Consider the following 23,798-nt stretch of genomic DNA (forward strand, 5'->3'; position numbering starts at 1 on the left):
TCCAGATCCAGGGATTTAACCCTGGTCTTCTGCATTGGCAGGCGAATTCTTTACCACTGAGCCAACAGGGAAGCCCTATAGTATTAGGTGAACAAAAGAAACATGACATAATATCACAGACATATGTTTGCAAGCACCTTAAACAGCAGCATCGTTTAATTTTAAAAATGGAAGGAAACATACTGCCAGAATTGCTGGATTAGGATTACATTATAGTTTTAAAAATAATTCTTTTGTCTTTTCTGTTTTCTGTCTTCAATTTTCAATAAAACATAAATATGAATTTTCATGGAATAAAAACAATTTTCTTATTTTTTAGATGGACCTAAATCCTAGGAAAGTGGTATTTTTTTTTTTAAGAAGGCCCTTTACAAAACCTGAAATATGTGTAAACAAGCTTATGACCTAGATCTGAGCACTTTAAAGGTAAAAAAACAAATCTGAGAACAGAGCCAACGGTCCTCCCAACACAGTCTCTGTATTGCTATTAGATGAGAAAATCTCCTCTCTGGCAATCTTAATGTCTCCTTCTCTCTCTATAATGACTTGATGCATAAGAATTAATCTTTTCCCTCCGCTTTGATCCCTGAGCTCCTTAGTGAAGATTCCATCTTGTTCTATAACACATGATGAAGCATTTTTTCTGTTATAATGTGACAATGGCCCTACTGAGCACAACAATTTGAGTCTGAACGTGTCACAGCCTAAGAGGAAATCTTAAGAGGCAATTCCACCTAGAACTATTGGCAGGTACATAAAAAAGACGCATTAACACTGTCTGAAAAAGTGCCCTCAACAAAAGAACACAAAACAGAACTGGGAATGGAGGAGGTGGAAGTGGGGCAGGAAAAGCAAAAGGGTGAGATGCTGCTGGGATTCTATCCCTAAGTGCTAGTCAGGTAGATTCACCCGTTTTTGCCACCCCCCCCCACCCCCCCACAAAAAAAGGCATCTGAGAACTTTCAATAAAAAAGATTGTTTGTCAAGGTTAGGGGAAAAAACATTCTTTAATTAGTTTACTCAAATATTAAGTATGACATCTAGAATCTCAATATTAGCAAAAATGTGATAATTATAGCTGGAAGGGTTTTTTATTGAATGTAAATTCATGTATAACACTTTTAGCATATCTCACTCCCTATTGTTATTTCTCATGCTGTGTTCACACGTAATGGACGCCTGTGGGCTCTGCTCTGAAATCTGATCTCAAATTCACAGCCTCCATCCTTTCTTTTAAAGTAGTAGTTCAGCAACAAGCTGACAAAGCACATGTCCATTTGGAGAGAAGATGCACCCTTGAGAGCTTCTGCTGACTGGGGATCACCCTACCCTTCAGGATGCCCAGGCTGCTCCAGAAGCGGCTTTCTATATTACATAGGGTCCCATGTCACATCACTGTTCCACATGGAGGGCTCTAGGTGTTTTACATCAACCACTGTGACCCATTTGGCTGTCAACTCAGTGAAGGAACTTGCCAACTCAATCTAGTTATTGGCCTGAAGACGGAGGACAGAAGCAGGGAACATGTGTTTGGTGTTAAAGTGGGTCAATTTTGTGCAAACAAGCATTTGTTCATTTTACACTCACAGCATCCTTGTTTTATAGAGGAGGATCCTGGGACTGGGACAGGGTACATGACTTGCCCAAGATCATGTGATTAGTGAATGGCACAGCCAGAATCCAAAGGTTGGGTCTGCCTGTGTTCTGCTCTCTCTAGGACTTGCTGGGGTTGTGGGGAGGGGACAGTGGAGAGATATCCTACCAAGAAACAAATATACACAGGTCCAAATGTGAGCTGATCACATACAGCTACTCCTAAATATCAACACATCATTGTGGGTTCCTGTAGTAAATATTGAGACATGGTAATGTTTGGTGTCTGGTTTGTTTATTTTACTTTAAGGGAGGAGCTGGCAGCCATTCATTAATCTTCTAGGATTATAAGCTCAAATGCCTACAGGGGCCAAGCTTTTCTGAGACATTAGGAAGAAGTAGGGACCAGAATGGCCTGGAGAGAATAGCGTCTTCTATATGACCAGTACCTGGAAAGAACAGCCCAGAGCTATATAACCGGTATCTCGGGTCACTATGGGTAATGTGCTCATTGTACAGAGCTTTTCATTTTTCCAAAAATGTCAGAAACTTTTTATGTGGATGCAGATTTGCATTTATTTAATGCAGATTTGCATTAAAGTTGGCAACCATCAGAACTTTTTTTCAATTATCTGAGCAAAAAAAAAAAAAATCGTGTTTGTAAGCCTGATTTAGTCTTGGCCTTTTGCTTTGCAACTTCCAGTCCGATACCTGTCAGACCTGATAAGGTGGGAAGGACCTCAGTTAGGGCAGCCCTTGAAGTGTAATAGACATAGCTAATGGTTGCCACCATGCATTTGGTGAAGAAATACCTTGTCCATTTTTGTAGCATGTAGTGTCCATCTAACGTTATTTCTTGGAAAACAATCATCACAAATTCTATGTTAAAATATGTACAGCTTCAAAACCAAGGATCAGGGAAGTGGGCAAGAGGTCAAAGGGATTTTAAAGGTTAGCAAAATAGACAAACTAGTTTAAAAGAGTAATAAAAGACACTGGCTAGTATTAAGCAAACCCTTAACAAGAGTCCCATTCCAACCACCAAGAGGAGACCTATTACAGGATGCTCTAGTGGACCATTTTATTTTCAGAGTGAACACATTTCCCATGATCCATCCTTTTCTCCCACCTCTTTCCTTTTCACCTCATTACCACCTTGTCTCTCAGGATACTGATTCAGTCACAGACCAACTCTAGCTGCATTTTATTACTGAAATCATCCTCTTCCAAATGAGGAAATTGAAAGTTAAGCGTAATCTGGTGCTTTTAACCATGTGGGCTCAGGCACCCCGAAGTACATCTTCAGATAACTCCTTACCATCTAGCAAGATGAGTGCTTTCACACGAAAATATGCTTCATATGGAAGCATTTGAATGCGCTTTCTTGCTTATGTAAACACGCAGATGCAGGGACTTCTCGTGGTGCTGTGTTGAGAATAAGTGAAGGAAACAAATTATAATGAGCTCACAGATGTGAGAGAATATTCGCGAAAATCCTGTGTCACCAGTTGGCTGTTAATATTTTAATGTATCTCTCCAACCAGGAACTACCTTACAAGAAATTAATTGTAGCAGAAAAATGCTCCTAGGAAAGTAGCTCAAGTGCATAATTTTCTAAGTCCAAATAAAACCATTTTGCTGCTATTTGTGGAAGGGAAGTTGTGACCTCTCTAGACCAGGACAAGGTAGAGAATTCCATGGTCTGAGAAATTTTTGATGAAATCCAAGATTTAAGCTCAGGCTGTTGATTCTGTGATTTCATTGGCAATGGCATAGTTTATAAGCAGCAGAGTGGGCACTCTTGACCTTGGGCAAGATCAGTCTATTTAAGCTGTTACAGACGGTATGTCTCAAAGAATTGATGAGACATTTCAATCCCCAGCCCACTCTCACCAGCTATGTGAACCCTGGGCAAGTAAGTTCCTTAACACATTACTGACCAGGGGATTTTTTCAGAAATTAACTCCTGTGGCTGACAATTTGTTATGAAAAGTAAATATTGAAATGTCTCCAGTCAATAACATTCTGGTAACAAAAGATGTTTTCATAGGTCTCTGGTCAATAATGTGGTTAATAGCTCTGGACCTTATTTTCCTTGTCTAAAAGTGAGGGTGAAGATTTTTTTAAAAATTACAATAGCTAACTTATTGCTTATATTCTCTAAGCCAGAAAGCTCAGTACTAAGTATATTACACACATTGTGTGTGAGTCAGTCAGTTGTGTCCGACTCTTTGTGACTCCATGGACTACAGCCTGCCAGACTCCTCTGTCCATGGAATTCTCCAGGCAAGAAGCCTGGAGGGGTAACCATTCCCTTCTCCAGGGAATCTTCCTGATGCAGGGATCGAACCCAGGTCTCCTGCATTGCAGGCAGATTCTTTACCATCTGAGCCACAGGGGAAGCCCATTACATACCTTGTCTCACTTACTGACCATTAACAACATTGATAATTTATAGTTAATTAAAAACAACTGACAGTAATACCATCTTCATAGGGTCATCATGTCGAGTAAATGACAGAAAATGGATTAAAGCTCTTTACCAGTTAAAATACATACAGATGTTAATTATAAAATATTGTTAAAAACAAAGCAACAGGCCCAAAATGGAGTTGCTAAGCCCTATGGCACCAAACTAAGACTTAATTATAGTTTCGCTCTCAGAAATGGTATCTTAAAGAGTCAAGCAAGAATTCCCTGATCAACACTAGTTAGGCAATCTGCCTGACAGACCCTCATACAAAGGTGTGAAGTCATTTTGGTCCTGTCTTACTCTTTGCGACTCCATGGACTATAGCCAGCCAGGCTCCTCTGTCCATGGGATTCTCCAGGCAAGAATACTGGAGTGTATTCAGGCCTTCCTCCAGGGAACTTCCTTGTCCCCACTCCCTTATAAAAGTCTTTCATTTTCTACACCTCCCTAGAGATCCTTTCTTTCTGCTACATATGATACTGTCTGATTTGAATCAATTTTTGTTTAAATAAACTCAATTTTTAAAATATACCTCAGTTTACCCTTTAACAGCTCTGGTGTCAGAAGAGGGACTCTAGAAGAGCCCAGACCAACCCCAAGTGCAACAAGCAACCAGGCATAGGCACCTGTGAGCCTCTCAGGCTCACTGCTTCTAGAGATATGGTAAGTCCCTCTCCTGGATCCTAGCTCCACAGCTTTTGTGCTATGCACTTTTGAGCATTTCTTTTTCTAGACTGGGTCTGGAAAGTAGCTGGAGCCAGACAGTTTGACTTGAATATTGGACCAGGTCCAGGGTCATCCTGGGTCTGACTTAAGCTGGATTGGGTTCAGCATGAGGCCTTGGGTGAATAAAATTTTAAGATTGAACGATCAGGTTGAACATTCCAAAGATAGTCTTGAACTACAGGGGCCACAGTGGAGAACTTTTAAACTAGATAAGCTTATCCAGTCAGGAGGTGCCCTAAAGGAACAGGGATCTCAACCAAGCCCTCACTATAAAGAGTTGAGGAAAAATGATTTTTCCTCCTCTCTAGTTTCTGGTGACCAGGATGAGACCTGCTAGAACATCCACTCTCTCCAGATCTGCAGACAGTATCCTGGGAAAACTGGCAGATGCCATCAGTTCAGTTCAGTTGCTCAGTCATGTCCGACTCTTTGTGACCCCATGAATTGCAGCACACCAGGCCTCCCTGTCCATCACCAACTCCCAGAGTTCACCCAGACTCACGTCCATCAAGTCAGTGATGCCATCCAGCCATCTCATCCTCTGTCATCCCCTTCTCCTCCTGCCCTGAATCCCTCCCAGCATCCATAGAGGGTGAGAATTCTTATCAGAGTCAGCTGTCCCAGATCACTATCTGTAGTGACTGGTAGAGAGGGGAGGGTAAAATTTTACATTCATTCTTTCCAAATTCAGATTGGCAGGAAAAACATTTATAAGAAGGGCTTCCCCGGTGGCTCAGAGGTAAAGGATCCATCTGCAACATAGGAGATGCAGGTTTGATCCCTGGATTGGGAAGATGCCTTGGAGAAGGAAATTGCAACCCAATCCAGTATTCTTGCCTGGGAAATCCCATGGATAAAGGAGACTGGCAGGCTACAGTCCATAGCGTTGCAGAAGAGTTGGACACGACTAAACAACAAGATATTTAAATTGTGACTCATGGATATGCCTAGGGTACCCACTGGTACCTTTCTCTCCCAGGACAGCTACTGCCTTCTTTTTTGTCTTTTTCTGTGCCCTGAGAACTTGGCCTGGCAATTGTCAGGTCAGGAGACCCAAAAATATGACAAGACAGAAATGTGGGTGGCTCCTCATCTGCAGATAGATGTAGCTAGACAGAAATGTAGGTTGCACTCCATGAGCACCTGGGTTCTGGCTGACTGTTGCCAGCTCTCAGGGGAACTCTTGCTTATTTTTGGGAGTAGTTCAGAAGGATTCTTTACCACCTGAGCTATCAGGGAAGCCCTGTTATAAATGACAAAATTCTGTATGAAGACATTATTTACTACTAACTCGCAAGAGGATCCCACACAGAAAAATCTCAGTGAGGTTTTGAAACCAAAGTGAATAGAGATTTAAACACCATCTCTGTGCAATTTTGTGTCCAAATGTTTGCGACCCCATGGACTGCATGCAGCCTGCCAGGCTTCTCTGTTCATGGGATTTTCCAGGCAAGAATTCTGGAGTGGGTTGCCATTTCCTTCTCTAGGGGATCTTCCTAACCAGGGATGGAACCCACATCTCTTACACTGGCAGGCAGATTCTTTACTGCTGAGCCACCAGGGAAGCACCAGCTCAGAAGGATAGTATCTTTCTGAGTATATCCCCACCACTTGTGGGGACCCCTCTTTCATGCATGGGATTATTAATATTGCTGGGAATATTTACTCTTTGTACCAGTTGAAACCTGAAAATATACTTAAAAAATAATTTACTTTAAGTCTATGGTCAAAAGTTGGCCAAAATGGAAGATGATATTCAGAGCCTGTAAAGAACCTTTTTGAGACCTTCTTCCCTAACCTAAAATGAAACCATACCCAGAGGGAAATAAAAACATTCTGAAGCTTTATGTGTAAGAATTTACTAAAACGTTCCGAAGAAACACATCTCTAAATCTAGAACATAGAAATCTTTTTATTTCCCACTGAGTTGAAGATCTTCTCTCTGATATAAAGAAGCAAACTGAAGATGATATAGTTGGATCAGTGGGTAACCTTGATAACTTCAGCTTGCAACCCAATTTTCTCTTTTTATTTTATATTGGAGTATAGCAGATTAACAATGTTGTGACAGTTTCAGGTGGACAACAAAGAGACTCAGCCAAACACATACATGTATCCATTCTCTCCAAAACTCCCTTCCCATCTAGGCTGACACATGACATTGAGAAGAATTCCTTGTGCTGTACAGTAGGTCCTTATTGGTTATCCATTTTAAATACAGCAGTGTATACATGTCAATCCCAAATTCCCTAACTATCCCTTCCCCATGTCCTTCTCCACTGGCAACCATAAGTTAGCAACCAATTTTTTTTAAGGAATTGCAAACATCTGTACTGTCTTGCAAATCAGGTCTTTACAGGAACAGAAATGTGGTGCTAGAAACAACTCAAAGCCCACCTATCCTTTTTACCAATCCCAGATCCTCTTGTATCATCTCAGAAGGCTTGCAGTCAGAGAACAAAAGTCCCTCTTGGTAGAACTTGCATTCTTCCTCTGCATCTTTTGAGATGTAAATATCCTTCCTGGTCTTCTCCAGAAACCAAAGTAATTCTTATCAGAAGTAGAGGACAAAAGGAAAGTCTATCTTGAAAACTCAGCCTATGAAACACCCTAAAATCTCTTCCTCAAATTTTAGTAAAAAGTTTAACCCATGTGAGCAATTAAGCTTACTTTATACCATCCACCAGAAAAACAATTCGGATCCAACAGTTCTTTATAAACTAGTGAGTTTTGCATTAGAGCTTCCCAGGTGGCTCAGGGGTTAAGAATCCACCTGCCAATGCAGGAGTTGCGGGTTCCATCCCTGGGTTAGGAAGATTCTCTGGAGAAGGAAATGGCAACCCACTCCAGTACTGCCTGGAGAATTCCATGGGCAGAGGAGAGCCTGCTGGGCTACAGTCCATGGGGCCACAAAGAGTCGGACACAACTGAGCATGCACACACGCACATGAGTTTTGCATTATGTTTCATGGCTAAAATTTAAAAACAAAGCTCTAAGATCTTTGTTTGCCTCTGCCTGTATGTTTACATATGTTGATGTGTATGTAATGTGTGTTTTTTTCCCTACCTCTGATATTGCCAAAATTAATTTGTAATGAGCTCTATTTACTTGGCTTAAAGACAAACAAGCATTGATATAAATCAAGTAAACACTGAGAAATAGACACTAACTGAAATGTTTCCAAGTTCATATAATCTAGGATAATCTTTAGTAAGTAAAAGATAGTTTAAATTTGTTGGTTTAATTAAAATACACATGTCCTAGAGTTATCAGCATTAAATAATACTTTTATTCTATCTAGGTTTACTGAAAATCAAATAAACCCATGTTATCTATTATGTAATTTGTCAGCAAGAAAGATAATTTAAGATGATGGTTAGCTGTTTAATGCCTCATGAAATTTTCATGATTAAACATAATTGTTAAGAACTGAATTAAGTAGACGTAAGTAGGAGAAAGGCTTATAAATAAAGTTTTGAACCATAATTATGCGCTATGGTATGTTTATTCAAAAATAGTTTCCAAAATCTTTTTGGTAACTTACAACCTTAAACTTATACCCAGACAAGTTAAATAATGGAAAGGCACTAAATATCTAGATCTTTTCCAAATAAGATAAAATACTGAGACATTAATTACTGAATATAAGTTTATCTACTTTTGGCTTCCTTTAACAAAGGCACTAAAACTGTTTGCATTTATTAGTAAACATATTTTGGGCCATACTGGAAACTTATGAAGAAAAATATACTTCTAGGAATTATGAAATACATTTATAAATTTGCCAAGATACAGAATACTAGAGTGACACAGTCCACAATGGCTTACTTCTTAGTTTTCACTACAAATTAAGGATTCTAATGGCTAAAAATTCTAATTAATTCAGGCAATCAAGGCTACTTAGAAATATTAAGGGTGAAAGGAAACAACTGTGTATGAAAAATAAGTAAAGAAAATAAAATGACTGCTTATTGCTTGTTTCACAAAAAGTTAAATGTCTTAGGACAAAATCTGAATGGATATGAAAAAGTTGTAGAAGTGTGTGGAGAAAGAATCTTGGGAAAGACATTTTATGTGTGGTCAAGCTGATTAAGATTAGAATGGATTTATGTACATTTTTCAAGAATGAGTTTTAATGTCAACAGTACACTGATGCAAGATTAGAATTTGGTTTTCTGTTAAAAAGACAAAGCTTTCTTAGATTATTGGTCTGCTTTTAATACAGAATTGTAACCAAAGGTTTTTCTTTACCTGTTAATTAATCTGCCTGAACAGCAAAGATGTTGTGTCATACCAAAATAATTTACTGTTTTTCATTTATCTTTATTGTGTTAAGTCACTTCAGTTGTGTCTAACTCTTTGCAACCCTATGGACTATAGCCCACCAGATTCCTCTTTCCATGGGATTCTTCAGGCAGGAATATTGGAACTGATCGTGATGCGCTCCTCCAGGGATCTTCCCAAATCAGGGAGCATACCCCCATCTTTTACATCTCCTGCATTGGCAGATGGGTTCTTTACCACTACCACCACCTGAGATTGTCTTTATTAGGTTTTTGATTACTTAAGAAAATCTCATCTTCTCAATACTTAAAGCACTAGATTTTGTTCACAACTATGTAAACTTCCTATTTGTCTTTAACATCTATCACTTTGGTGAAATAACTATTATTTCTTAATGATGTGATATTATTTAATCAAAATGTTCAAAACATTTGACATAGTCTCAAGATCAAATTCTAAACTAAGTCTTTTTTATCTCAAATGAACTTTGAGATTTCCTGGAGGGTCCCTGGAAAATCTCAAAAGGATCTCTCTCTCACTTTGTAAAAGAGAGATATTAAACTATTAATAATTAGGTTTATTTGGTATGTTACATTACATGGGAAGCATTGTCAAATAAACCTTCTTAGGTTATGTTTGTATGGATGCATGTTAGTAATATATTTTAGGAACTGTACAAAATGTAAAAAATCTAACATGTCCAGGTATGATGGGGTCAGTCAAAATTCCAGTTATTATCCTAAAATGTTTTATGTCACAGAAATAACCAAATTTCCTTATCAATTACATTGTAATGAACTCTCAAAAAATCTTTAATCATGGGCGTGTTTAAAAGTCTTTTGTCAGTTACAGTTATTGCTTCACTAAAAAGCCTCTTGATGAAAGTTAAAGAGGAGATACATGTACCCCAATGTTCATCGCAGCACTGTTTATAATAGCCAGGACATGGAAGCAACCTAGATGTCCATCAGCAGGTGAATGGATAAGAAAGCTGTGGTACATATACACAATGGAGTATTATTCAGCCATTAAAAAGAATACATTTGAATCAGTTCTAATGAGGTGGATGAAACTGGAACCTATTATACAGAGTGAAGTAAGCCAGAAAGAAAAACACCAATACAGTATACTAACGCATATATATGGAATTTAGAAAGATGGTAACAATAACCCTGTGTACGAGACAGCAAAAGAGACACTGATGTATAGAACAGTCTTATGGACTCTGTGAGAGAGGGAGAGGGCGGGAAGATTTGGGAGAATGGCATTGAAACATGTAAAATATCATGTATGAAACGAGTTGCCAGTCCAGGTTCGATGCACGATACTGGATGCTTGGGGCTGGTGCACTGGGACGACCCAGAGGGATGGAATGGGGAGGGAGGAGAGAGGAGGGTTCAGGATGGGGAACACATGTATACCTGTGACGGATTCATTTTGATATTTGGCAAAACTAATACAATTATGTAAAGTTTAAAAATAAAAAAAAGAAAGTTAAAGAGGAGAGTGAAAAAGTTGGCTTAAAGCTCAACATTCAGAAAACGAAGATCATGGCATCTGGTCCCATCACTTCATGGGAAATAGATGGGGAAACAGTGGAAACAGTGTCAGACTTTAGTTTTTTGGGCTCCAAAATCACTGCAGATGGTGACTGCAGCCATGAAATTAAAAGACGCTTACTCCTTGGAAGGAAAGTTATGACCAACCTAGATAGCATATTCAAAAGCAGAGACATTACTTTGCCAACAAAGGTCCGTCTAGTCAAGGCTATGCTTTTTCCTGTGGTCATGTATGGATGTGAAAGTTGGAATGTGAAGAAGGCTGAGCACTAAAGAATTGATGCTTTTGAACTGTGGTGTTGGAGAAGACTCTTGAGAGTCCCTTGGACTGCAAGGAGATCCAACCAGTCCATTCTGAAGGAGATCAGCCCTGGGATTTCTTTGGAAGGACTGATGCTAAAGCTGAAACTCCAGTACTTTGGCCACCTCATGCGAAGAGTTGACTCATTGGAAAAGACTCTGATGCTGGGAGGGATTTGGGGCAGGAGGAGAAGGGGACGACAGAGGATGGGATGGCATCACTGACTCAATGGACGTGAGTTTGAGTGAACTCCGGGAGTTGGTGATGGACAGGGAGGCCTGGCGTGCTGTGATTCATGGGGTCGCAAAGAATTGGACACGACTGAGCGACTGAACCGAACTGATTGCTTCATTTCAACGTTTTTGCAAAAGTGAGAGTCATGGAAAGGACCCTATCCAGTACTCTTGACCACTGACACAGCTGTAAGATCAAGGTGTTGAAACTTGAGTGTGTATTTCACAAACGAAGAAGGCGTCGCTTATCATCTGGTCCTATGCAAACACACAGGCTCTCATAATCAAATTGGTTAGGAAGAGAAGTAACTGACATTGATGCAGACTGCTTTCTCCTGAGATGTTGGATCAAGGACATTTCTTTCCATTCCTCTGTCTCTCTCTGATCATCCTTTTCCTAATTCTCCTACCATGAAGCTCTTTATGATTCTTTTGTTCAGTTTTTATCTCTCTCTGGCCTGGAAAGATAAGGCCATTGTTTACCTATTTCAGGCCATTGCAAGAGTGAGTAATGCGACCTCTAAACAACTGCTGGATTTGTCATGATGCTGGTGACCCTATACGTTGGTCCATCACAAACTTCCCTCTAATTTCAAATGCCTCAGTTTCTCTGCAACAAGTTCAGCTCTGTATTGTGTCCGATTCCCTCAGCCTGTGGATCCATTTCCTTGTCTTAGATAACAATTCCAAGCCCGGACTTCCCTGGTGGACCAGTGGTTAAGACTCTGTGCTTCCACTGCAAGGGCCATGGGTTCAATCCCTGGTGGGGGAACTAAGATCCCATATGTCCACGAGGTGAGACCAAATTAAAATAACAACAGTATCAAGCCCAGGAGACCTGGCATCCCGGCTCTATACAAAGAAAGGAACACAAGGTAAAGGGAACCTGAATAAAACCACCTGTGCAGTCCACAGAATCTTCAGTTTTTCTGGCCTCTGTCACAGTCACCTTTTCAATCCTGAGCTACTACTCCAATGGGAATTACTGGGAGGCATTCATGATTCAAAATGAACCTCTAAATGACTTTAATTCAGTCTTGGTTTGGTGACATGGGGCTCAACATAAGAACTCTATTTGGGTTCTTAAATAAAGCCTTCTCTGATAGATCTCTACTGCCGTGGCTGGAAGTTAGCGCAAATGAAGCTATGGTTAGGACTGTCTCCTTAACATTTGAAGATACTGCCAAATCAGCTGCTTAGGGAATAGTTGACCAACAAAACTCCCTTGATTCTCTGGAGAAAGGTGTTCTTGGCACCACGGTAGCCCCTGATTATCTTTTAGCCGAGCAAAGAGGTTATTTGTGCTCTGACCAAAACCATTTGTGGCATTTGGATTGACACTTTGGGGGAAGTTGAGGCTCAGATACAGAAGATCACTGAGCAAGCCAGCTGGCTTAGGAAAATGACTCCTTCAGCAGGAATCCTTCGTTGACTTATTTGATCCTGATTGGTTTGAGTCATGAGAACCATGGCTCCAAAGTGCACTCTAGACAATGGGAATTACCCTGCTTATAATAATCATAGTAGTCTCCCTGGTGTGCTGTATTCTCTCAAAACCTTCAAGTGCGTCTTCACAGGTGCTAACCACCAAGCAAAGGATCTCCCTAAGACTAGAATGTCAGAAAAGGAAGGAAGAGAATGACTGATTCAGAGAACATAAACCCAACACCGTGATCTGTGAATATCACACAAAGCATCAGCAGAAACACCAAGAAGTTTAGAGCAGAAGCTGGGAATAGCACTAATGCCTTACATTTCAATCACATCTCTCATTTAGGCTGAGAGCCTGATCAAAAGGGAGATTGTCAAAAACAAGATAATAGACCCCAAATGGAGTTCTTATGTTAAGCCCCATGTCACCAAACCAAGAATGAATATAGTTTCAGTTCTCCCAGAAATGTCTTAAATGAGTCAATCAGGAATCACCTGATCAACACTTGTTAGGCAATCTACAGACCCCTGCCATTCCCTAAAGGAAAGTGACTTTGCAATAATCAACCTACTTTTTTGCCTAGTATAACTTCCTTGTTCCTGCTCTCTTCTGCCTATAAAAGTTTATCTGCTAGATTGGATACTGCCCAATTCAAATCTACTTTTACCCAAATAAATTCTTGAATTTTTTTAATATGCTTCAGTTTATCTTTTAACAATATGTAATAAAGTTTCATGGAGAAGGAAATGGCAACCCATTCCAGTGTTCTTGCCTGGAGAATCCCAGGGACAGGGGAGCCTGGTGGGCTGCCGTCTATGGGGTCGCACAGAGTCAGACATGACCGACATGACTTAGCAGCAGCAATAAAGTTTCAGAAGCACCCAGGGAGTTCCAAAATTCTTATCTGTGGCCTGAACTATCTTTATCAGGGATCAAATTATTTTTTACTCCAAAACTGCCACAGGGTTTAAAACCCCTGGAACCTGGAATCGCTGTTTGGGGATTTTAGTAACCTAAATACCACACCAAGGGATAAATGCTGGATCCCAAGTCTTCCTAGGCCTGAGTTTTGCTTGGACTGAGGATACAGAATGAAGACATGGTCCCTGAAATTTGGGGAGGATGGGAGGAGCAAGTAAGAGTCTGTGTAACAGAAAGGGGTATCACCCTCCAAGAGGAGGGTGGAGCCAACTTGGCGGACTTGGATTTCTCTTAATGGACAGAGAGGAAGCTAGTAATAATAATAATAAACATATAATAGATGTTTCCTCAATAATAGTACAGGGCATTTCATCCTATTAACCACTCTTAGGTAGCTGTGATACCTGCACACCACAACATTTACATCAGAAGTATCAACTTCAATTTTAAAAAGCTGTGAGAATAAATCTATCCAAGTTTTCATTAATTTGGACATCAATATGTTGGAATGTGTGCTGATTTGAATGAGAGCAAAGCAGATGCTCCCCTTTGCTCGGCAAACTGCCTCTTCATTGATAATGCAAATTGTGGCTGCAAACATCATCTCTGGGGGGCGTTTAAAGTGCTTAAGGGAACACACTGCGCACTTCAGAAGCGTTCCTTTTATATGCAATTAGTCTGTTCATGACACATCATTCTTATCTATTCATTAAAGTAAGTCCCTGGCTTAGTTGGAGGCATTTTATGGATTTTCAGACTCTTGGAGACACAGAAGTCTCAGGAGCTGAAAGGTCCTCCAGTTCACGACCCCCTGGGGTCACTCCTCTCTCTCCAGCATCCATGCCTGGGCTACCATCATCTTTGATCCTGTCCAGTGAGAGGCCACTCTTGACCTCCCCTAACTGACCTTGGAAAGCTCATGAACTCTGGAGTCAGGAGGACCTGCATCAAATTCCAGCTTAATCCTTTACTAGTTATTCAAGCCTCGGTTTCCCCAGGAAGACTGTGTGCACCGTGGCTACCATGTAGCGTGGTCTCAAAAATAGAAGCAGAGTAGCTTCATGATCATCTCTGGAGTTGTAAAGGGGATTATGACAAATGGACAAGAGATTTCTTTGGGGGGTAGAAATGGTTTACAGTTAGATTGCGATGATGGTCACACCATCTGTAATTTACTAGAAGTCAGTGAACCGCAGACTCAAAACAAGTGAATTCCATGATCTGTAAATCATGCCTCAATAAAGCTGCTAAATATACATATATATGAAAATACAGAGGAACTTTTTTAAAATTAAAAAACCCAAGGTGCTAAGCATAGTACACATGAAATAAAAGCTAACTTGGGGTGTTGTGGGAGAAAGTATATGTGGTTAGGAACACATGTATACCTGTGGCGGATTCATTTTGATATTTGGCAAAACTAATACAATTATGTAAAGTTTCAAAATAAAATTAAATTAAAAAAAAGTAAAAAGTGTTATAAAAGCTTCTGCTTTGTAATCTCAAGAAAATTACAGAAAAATTGTCTCTATGAAAGATAAAGATCATAAAAACTGAAAAAAAATATAGTTCCACAACTTTAGAAGAAATCCATGAGACCAATGTGTTTAAAAATTCAGAATTTTTTGAATTTTAGAAAATTAATGTGAGGCATTTTCCATAAATTACATAACACCCCAACAGGGTATGCAGTAGCATCTCATAATTAAACACATGACTATATCTTTAATGAAATGTATGAATATTCATACTAAGTAGGATAAATACAAAACTATAAATAGATTCATGTCAGTTCAGGCCTGGTTTTGCTGGCCAGGGAGTTTTCTACAAAACTTCAGAAAAATCTCGTTTAGTCAGACTCTCAGGATTTCTGGAATAGAGACCTGGGTTGTGGTTACGGTAGTCATCACACTGCACTCTTTCCTTCTTTTTCCATGTCTTATCCCAAGATTGCGACAGTCTCTCCCAAGGGAGACCCTGAAGTTGAAGACCAAGCTTGGGGTTAGATTGGAAATTTTGTACTGACAATACTGAGCTTAGATGAGAGATCCTGAAAGATTACAGGATAAACATGGACATTTTAAATGGAAAATACGGTTCAGGATAGAGTGGGGAGAGAAAGAAGGAAGCCAAATTGTTTTAACTAAGGATAAAGGCTGGAAAGTATACCCTTAAAAGCTAGCACACAAACATAGGAAACAGAGAAAGGAACAGTGCAAGTCTAATTCATGCATAGGTTCTGTATCATTTACTGAGCTTGTTTATTTCAGAACTACCTTGTAGAAGTTTATGAAGCCTTGCAAAGGATTTACACCTGTTCTTCTCTCCCTCTGATGCAATAAGTGCGCAATCCCACCCTCCTGCCTCTGCAGAGGGACCCTGGGTCAGCAGAGATCCAGTATGTTACAACACCGTGGCCAGGAGAGCAGACTTTCCCTCAGCCTGGTGACAATGCTATGACAGCCCAGCATGGCTGCGCAGACCATACCCATGACCCTGAGTTTCAGGGCAACGCTTGTTTTTGGTTTGTTTTTAAATTATAACAATATGATAACACATTTATAGACTTGGAAAATACAAAACAAAGTTACATATGGTTCCACTATATAATTATTTTTAAGAAAAGATTTTTAGTTTGAGTTTCAATATCAAACTCTCAAAAATTAATAGAATGAACAGATAGGGAAATAGAAGGATACAGTAGGCCTATACAACACTACAGACTGGTTCCAGATTGGGAAATGAATACGTCAAGGCTGTATATTGTCCCTGCTTATTTAACTTATATGCAGAGTACATCATGAGAAATGCTGGGCTGGATGAAGCACAATCTGGAATCAAGACTGCCAGGAGAAATATCAATAGCCTCAGATATGCAGGTGACACCATCCTTAGGGCAGAAAGCAAAGAACTAAAGAGTCTTTTGATGAAAGTGAAAAAGTTGGCTTAAAACTCAACATTCAGAAAACTAAGATCATGGCATCTGATCCCATCACTTTATGGCAAATAGATGGGGAAACAGTGGCTGACTTTATTTTGGGGGGCTCCAAAATCACTACAGATGGTGACTCCAGCCATGAAATTAAAAGATGCTTGCTCTTGCTCCTTGGAAGGAAAGTTATGATCAACCTAGACAGCATATTAAAAAGCAGAGACTTTACTTTGCCAACAAAGGTATGTCTAGTCAAAGCTATGGTTTTTCCAGTAGTCATGTATGGATATGAGAAAGAAAAAGCAAGCTTGAGCACTGAAGAATTGATGCTTTTGAATTATGGTGTTGGAGAAGACTCTTGAAAGTCCCTTGGACAGCAAGGAGATTAAACCAGTCCATACTAAAGGAAATCAGTCCTGAATATTCATTGGAAGGACTGATGCTGAAGCCAAAACTCCAATACTTTGGCCACCTGATGCAAAGAACCGACTCATTGAAAAAGACTCTGATTCTGGGAAAGATTGAAGGCAGGAGGAGAAGGGGACAACAGAGGATTGAGATGGTTGGATGGCATCACCAACTCAATGGACATGAGTTTGAGTAAGCTCCGGGAGTTGGTGATGGACAGGGAGGCCTGGCGTGCTGCAGTCCATGGGGTTGCAAAGAGTCGGACACGACTGAGTGACTGAACTGAACAGCACTATGAACCAGTTAAACATAACGAGACTCCAAACTCCTAAAGGGCAGAGACTCTGTGAATCAATATTTTATTTCCACGGCTTACCAAGCATCTCAATAAACACATGCTGATTAACTAAATGGATCAAAGAATAAATCTAATGTCAAATAAAAGTAGTTTCATAGTTGACTGTTTTGCAAAGATGGCCGACCCTTGCTCTGGGATCAATAGTTCATGGAAAGGATGCAAATCCCTGGGTTCTCTTCATGCTACCCCACACAATATGTTCTAAGAAACTGCTTCTCCTGTGGAGATGTGAGCTGACTACGGGCATGAATGGAATAGTACACAGGCTTCATAAAAATGGACTGTAGCTTCTTCATACCTGACTCTCAACCAAAGAATCATTTTCTGCCGGCAAGACTAGAACAAAATCTCTGTTTTTATCTTTCACTTCACACTGACCAAGTTCACCAAGTTACATGGCAAGGCGGCTCCCCATTTTCTACATGGGAGGGGCTCAGGGTCTGGGGTGTGCAGGTTGTGTTGGAATTGAATTTCCACAGCAAACAATCTGTGCTTAGATCGTATATTTATCTGGGCTTTTTTGGAGATACTGAGGAGATTCCCGAGAGTTTGGTAAGGCCTCCCCAGCCAACCCGTAGTCACCATTTTAGAGAATCATAGCCTACTCCCTTCACAAGCCAGTGAGAATTCCATAAACTGTCATTCAAAGTATCGGCTTTTCCCTTGGAGTGGTTTATCTTATCATCATGTCTCCCCTAGTGCCCCCACCCCAACAAAAGAAACCCCACAATTTCATCAACTCACAAAATCAGAGACTCTCAGATCAGACAAAACCTTTAAGATTAACAGCCCACCCATGTGGTTTTAATCCCCACTCTAACGCACCCTCCAGGTGCAGGGAACATGGACGCAACTTTAGGGAGTCTCTGATATATGTCTGATATTTTAAGCGCAGGCATACACTGTATTTACATGAATTCACGTCCCTGTAACAACAGGTACTTACCTTGATTTCCCCTCCAATCTATGGTCGAGGAAACTGGGACCTGGACATGCTGGGTGACTCACAGCCCACAGCTATTGAGTCAGAGTGAGATATAAACCTAGAGAAACTCCAAAGATGGTGCTCTTCCCGAGTCTGTACCCCACGGAAGCCAAGGGACTGATGCCATCCGCTGCGAGAAAAGTCCTGCTGAGGATGAGTAGCCACCACTGCCCTTGCCTTTCACCCACCGTGCCTCGGAGCTCAGGACTAGAGACTCGTGTGGCCAGCATCTCAGACAGGTGAAGACAGTTCTCGGGTCCACCCACTTCCTCGGGCCCACGGCCCCTTCAGGTGTTACCCAGCCAGGTGTCTGCTGGCAGTGCTCTCCTCCTTCTCCGCCTACAGGGTGAGCACAGGACAGGGAGGCGCGGTGGGAGGCGAGGGGAGAGAACCATGAACACCTGTGGTCGATCACTCGGAGACTGTAAGAGCGCAGCGACAAATGGCTTTGTGTTTTGAGACCTCTGAGCCTGAAGTCCGTGCCTGAGAAAGCTGCCATCTCTGCTTCTCATTGTCTTTGTGGGAAAGAAGCAGACAGGTGCACACAGGAGGGACTGGGGCTGCGTCCTGCCCTCCCTGCCTGCCTCACAGATCAAGGGCCACAGATGCCTATTTTTATAGTCTTTTTAAAAAGCTTTCCTCCCCATTTCCCTTCAGTCCTTCCCTCTTCCTCTCCCTCCCTCCCTTCTTTCTTCCTCCCTCCCTCTCTCCTCTCCCTCCCTTCTTTCCCTCCTTCCTTCCTCCACACAGCACAACATTACAGTTCTAGTGAACTAAGAATCTAAAAGTCTGGGTTCAGAGTCTGGCTTTGCAACTCACTGGTAGGGTGATGTCTGGTCACTCACTGCAGCTTCTTGGGCCTCAGTCTCCTCACTTGTGCCAGGAGGATTACAATGATTTGGCACCCAGTGCAGACATTTAAATGCACTCTGGAACCACAAACACTGTATACCATGAGGGCTGTTAATTGCATGACTAGGGACTTACTGGTAACAAGTACTGACTGCAGACCAAGGCTTATTTCCAAGGTTCTGCACACATCCTCATATGTTATCCCATATGGCATTAGGACCTGAAGGGATGTGGCTTGTTGCTTTCACCTAGCATTTAATAGTAGCTGAAGAGAAGACAGGGCCGAGGACACTGTTTTGGGTAGTATTTAAAGATCTTCATTTATCAGGCTGTTGTTTGGGGACCTTTAACCGAAACACGAGGAAAGTTCTTAAACATAAGCCATGATATTCCCATTCAATAAGCTATCACGCAGCCAAAGAAAATGATGTGTCAATAGGATATTTAATGACATGAAAAGACAGTCCCAACGTTTTAAAGTGAAATAAGCTGGTTACAAAATAGAATATAAATTATGATCCTTTCATAAACAATATAGGTTTACACAGAAGAGGACATAGCCTGGTATGTTTGCATTTGTTATCTTTACTTGGTAGAACCACAGGTGAATTTTATTTTATTTTCTGCTTATTGATATTTCTTCAATTTTTTGCAAAAAAGATGTCTTTACAATAAAAGATTTTTTTAAATAAATAAACTTGAGCAAGTCCAAAGTGGCATGCTCACTAACTTCTCAAGTCCAGAGTATAATGTTTGGCCCAATTACCTTCTTTTAATCATTCTTTGAGCAATTGCATGGCTGTACTTCTTGTAAATAAACCACATCCTAATGCATGGATTCTAAGAAACTCAACCACTACCTCAGTGTTAGCTGAAAGTATATCACCCCCCTGCATGCCCTGAAACTCCACTGTCTACAGACAGTTTGCATTGAGGTGACTCAATGATTATGCCAGGTTGATTTTGAAGCCTGATAGAAATGTGCAGCCATGTTTTATAAAGTACATATGGATGTATTTCCGTATTAGTAATGACTCTATGATATTATTTGCAAAGCAGAAACAGACAAACAGATATAGAGCACAAACGTAGGGAAAGATGGGTGGGATGAGTTGGGAGATTGGGATTGACATGTATACATCACTGATACTATGTATAAAATAGATAACTAATGAGAACCTACTGTATACCATAGGGAACTCTACTCAGCTCTGTGGTGACCTAAATGGGAAGGAAATCCAAAAAGAGGGGATGTATGTATACATATGGCTGATTCACTTTGCTGTACAGTAGAAACTAACACAGCAGTGTAAAGCAACTATTCTCCAATAAAAAATGTAACCATTCTTTATAATGCACATTTATGTACATGTATTTATACTTGGCAAATTATGAATTCACAGTGGCCCTTAATACACATGTAATCTATACAGAACAGTGAAAGCATGGTTTAGTAGAAGGCCAGTGGACTGAGAACAAAACATTGATTCAGGTCATCCTTGGCATCTGGTCCCATCACTTCATGGGAAATAGATGGGGAAACAGTGGAAACAGTGTCAGACTTTAGTTTTTGGGGCTTTAAAATCACTGCAGATGGTGACTGCAGCCATGAAAGTAAAAGATGCTTACTCCTTGGAAGGAAAGTTATGACCAACCTAGATAGCATATTCAAAAGCAGAGACATTACTTTGCCAACAAAGGTCCGTCTAGTCAAGGCTATGGTTTTTCCTGTGGTCATGTATGGATGTGAGAGTTGGACTGTGAAGAAGGCTGAGTGCTGAAGAATTGATGCTTTTGAACTGTGGTGTTGAGGAAGACTCTTGAGAGTCCCTTGGTCTGCAAGGAGATCCAACCAGTCCATTCTGAAGGAGATCAGCCCTGGGATTTCTTTGGAAGGAATGATGCTAAAGATGATACTAAATGTAAAAATGCTAAAGCTGAAACTCCAGTACTTTGGCCACCTCATGCGAAGAGTTGACTCATTGGAAAAGACTCTGATGGTGGGAGGGATTGGGGGCAGGAGGAGAAGGGGACGACAGAGGATGAGATGGCTGGATGGCATCACTGACTCGATGGACGTGAGTCTGGGTGAACTCCGGGAGTTGGTGATGGACAGGGAGGCCTGGCGTGCTGTGATTCATGGGGTCGCAAAGAGTCGGACACGACTGAGCTGAACTGAACTGAACTGACAACTTGTTCAAGACATTTAGCGCATGCGCCTCAGTTTACTCATCCATGGGGGACACCCTAGTTGGTCTGGTGGTGCCAGCAAGAACCTTTCAAGAGGTTGAGCAAGTCTAAATCCCAGTCATGTGCTTTGGTGGTTGTGTTATTTAACCTTGTGATCCTCGGTTTTCTTCTCTGTCTCAGGAGTAGCAGCGCCTCCCTCATGGAGTGCTATGCCTGACACGCTGAAATCTTCCACAAATGATAGGGAGAAAGGCTTGGCAACTGCATCCTTCCCTTGAATGGAGGGGGAAAGCGTCGGGTTCCTTTTCATTGTCCTGTCAAAGTTGTGCAGAGGGCCACAACGACGCGATGCTGAACGCCAACAGCAAGGTGCATGGCGGGGCTGAAACCCACCTGCCATAAGGGTCTCATGTCTTCAGCAGAGTCAAGCAACAGCTTGCTTCAAAGATCCATGAATTGTCTTGATAATAAAGCTTCCTCTTTGCAGCAATGGAACTTTTAAATGGTGACAATTTAAGATGAATTTCCTGTATTTTTCTTTTATCCGGACTTTTTCTTTTTAAAGAAATTTTTTTTTGATGAGGATCATTTTTCGAGTCTTTATTAAATTTGTTATAATATTGCTTCTGTTTTGGTCTTTTTGCTGTGAGGCATGTGGGATCTTAGCTCCCTGACCAGGGATCGAATCCACACACCACCCCCTGCACCAAAAGGTGAAGTCTTAACCACTGGACTGCTAGGGAAGTCCTCTATTCTGACTTCTTAACGGAACAGACTGACCTGCATGTCATTTCCATTGATGTCTCAGGTCCCCACTATCCTGCCGTGAGGGTGACAGCTCTTTACTGCCTAAAGCTTGGACCCCTCCCTTCCAAGGCGCTAGAGTTTTTCTTTTGCTGCTATTGTCTCTGCCCTAAAAAGTGATCTTTATCACCTGCTAGTTGCAATAAAACCAGTGCTATAGGATTATCCAGGACAAACTCCCTCTTTAAGAAATAAGAAGCAAATTTGGAGAGGTGAAGAGAGGCTGTGAAGATCAAGTCTCCTTGAGGTGTTTAATCGACGATGGATCGGGAGCTTAGTGAAGGCGCTTAACAGGAATTGCATGGTAAATAAAAATCAATACGAATCAGATGAAAGTCATCTGAAACAATGGAAGCATGTGGCTTGAGTCCAGCTGCTATATGGTACTTCTTTTCCAGAGACCCTCAGAAATCTTTTCTCTACACCTCTTGCATTATGAGGGCTGAGGGAGGTGGGAAACTAACCTCCAGGTAAGACAGGCCACCTATATGCACACACACACATACACAGCACAGTCCATGTGTGCACACAGAGATACACACCCACACACAGATCGGGGAGGAGATGAGGTACCTATATGAGTTAGCTCAATGAAATAAGCCATTTAACTCCTGTTGGCTTAAACAGGTCTTGTTTTAAACGATGCACTTTGAGATAACCTGTGGGAGATCTGTGCACTGAAAGTGTTAAAGGGCTTGAGAAATCTCCACCCAGAGGGTAGTCAAATCCTTCCTCACATTTCCTGCCTATTCCAGCAGCAATGGCCTCAAATGCCTATTGAAGAAACCTGCCTTTTCTCTCCAATACCACAGAACGACTGCCAGCCAAGGAACAAATACGAAAACTTTAACAGCATCTCAAGAGTGTTCCCCCTTTGCTCCTCACCAACTACTGACAATCAATGTAAAAGTAATCCTAGTTTTTATTTGAAGCTATCTTGGCTTTAAAAGAACCTTCCAAAAAATGATTGATGCGATGAATTAAACCCATAGGTAACCCCTGAAATCTGCTTTGAATAGCAACAAATTCCTAACAATGTCTTCAATGCCTGCAGCAACGAAATCTAATCTCTGAACTCCTAAAGGTCAAGATTTGCTGTCTGGTAGCACGGCTCAAGAGTAAATGCTCCCTAATGCTGCGCTAGGCGATTGCTTTGCACTCCAGACAATGTCAATTTTGTCCAAGTAGCTGCAGATGTGTCTAGCATTAAGTCAGAATGGTGTCAAGGGCCCTTCTTGAACACCGGCTGCTTCTCAGAGAGACTGGTCCTAAAGCCCTAGTCTATTACAGTCCATGCCCAAAAGGCAGACGTTTAAGGCTTAAAGGAGGATGGAGAATAAAGCTGCATTAGATTTTTTAATGTTTCTGAGTCAGGAGACCCAGGGGAAGAAATTCTCTGGTGATCCAAATGTCCTTCCCTCTCCCCTCCCATCACCAATGGTCCTCTGGATTTCCTGATTAAGGTGCTGCCGCAATATCTATGAAGTCCTACCCTTGAGCTGCTTCTCTATAAACCATTCATCACCACTCTGGCCCATTCTACCTAGGGAAAAGCTATAATAGACTAATGCACCCATTACATTAAAAAATGTATATGTTACAGGAAGTAATGTGCCAAGGGAAGGCATGGGGTGGACGGTGGGGGAGCGAGATGGAATCAACCTCTGAACGGAGTACTCAGAATAATGAAGTCTGTAAATGAATCAGCCCGTCCATTCCCAGCCATGCAAAGAAGACACGCCTCCA

The 23,798-nt window shown here is 41.2% G+C and overlaps 1 protein-coding gene across 1 annotated transcript in view; it reads right to left on the minus strand.

Annotated features, from left to right (window-relative positions):
• Positions 1 to 18,381, minus strand: part of BNIP2 (BCL2 interacting protein 2) — a 223,338-nt gene extending 204,957 nt beyond the window's left edge. Inside the window, exon 1 of the mRNA XM_044925070.2 lies at positions 18,168 to 18,381. The gene's annotated coding sequence lies outside the window, so the exon portion shown is untranslated. The remainder of the gene's footprint in view (positions 1 to 18,167) is intronic.
• Between the last annotated feature and the right edge of the window lie 5,417 nt (positions 18,382 to 23,798).

The sequence above is a fragment of the Bubalus bubalis genome, chromosome 11 (genome assembly GCF_019923935.1).
Source record: "Bubalus bubalis isolate 160015118507 breed Murrah chromosome 11, NDDB_SH_1, whole genome shotgun sequence".
NCBI lineage: Eukaryota > Metazoa > Chordata > Mammalia > Artiodactyla > Bovidae > Bubalus > Bubalus bubalis.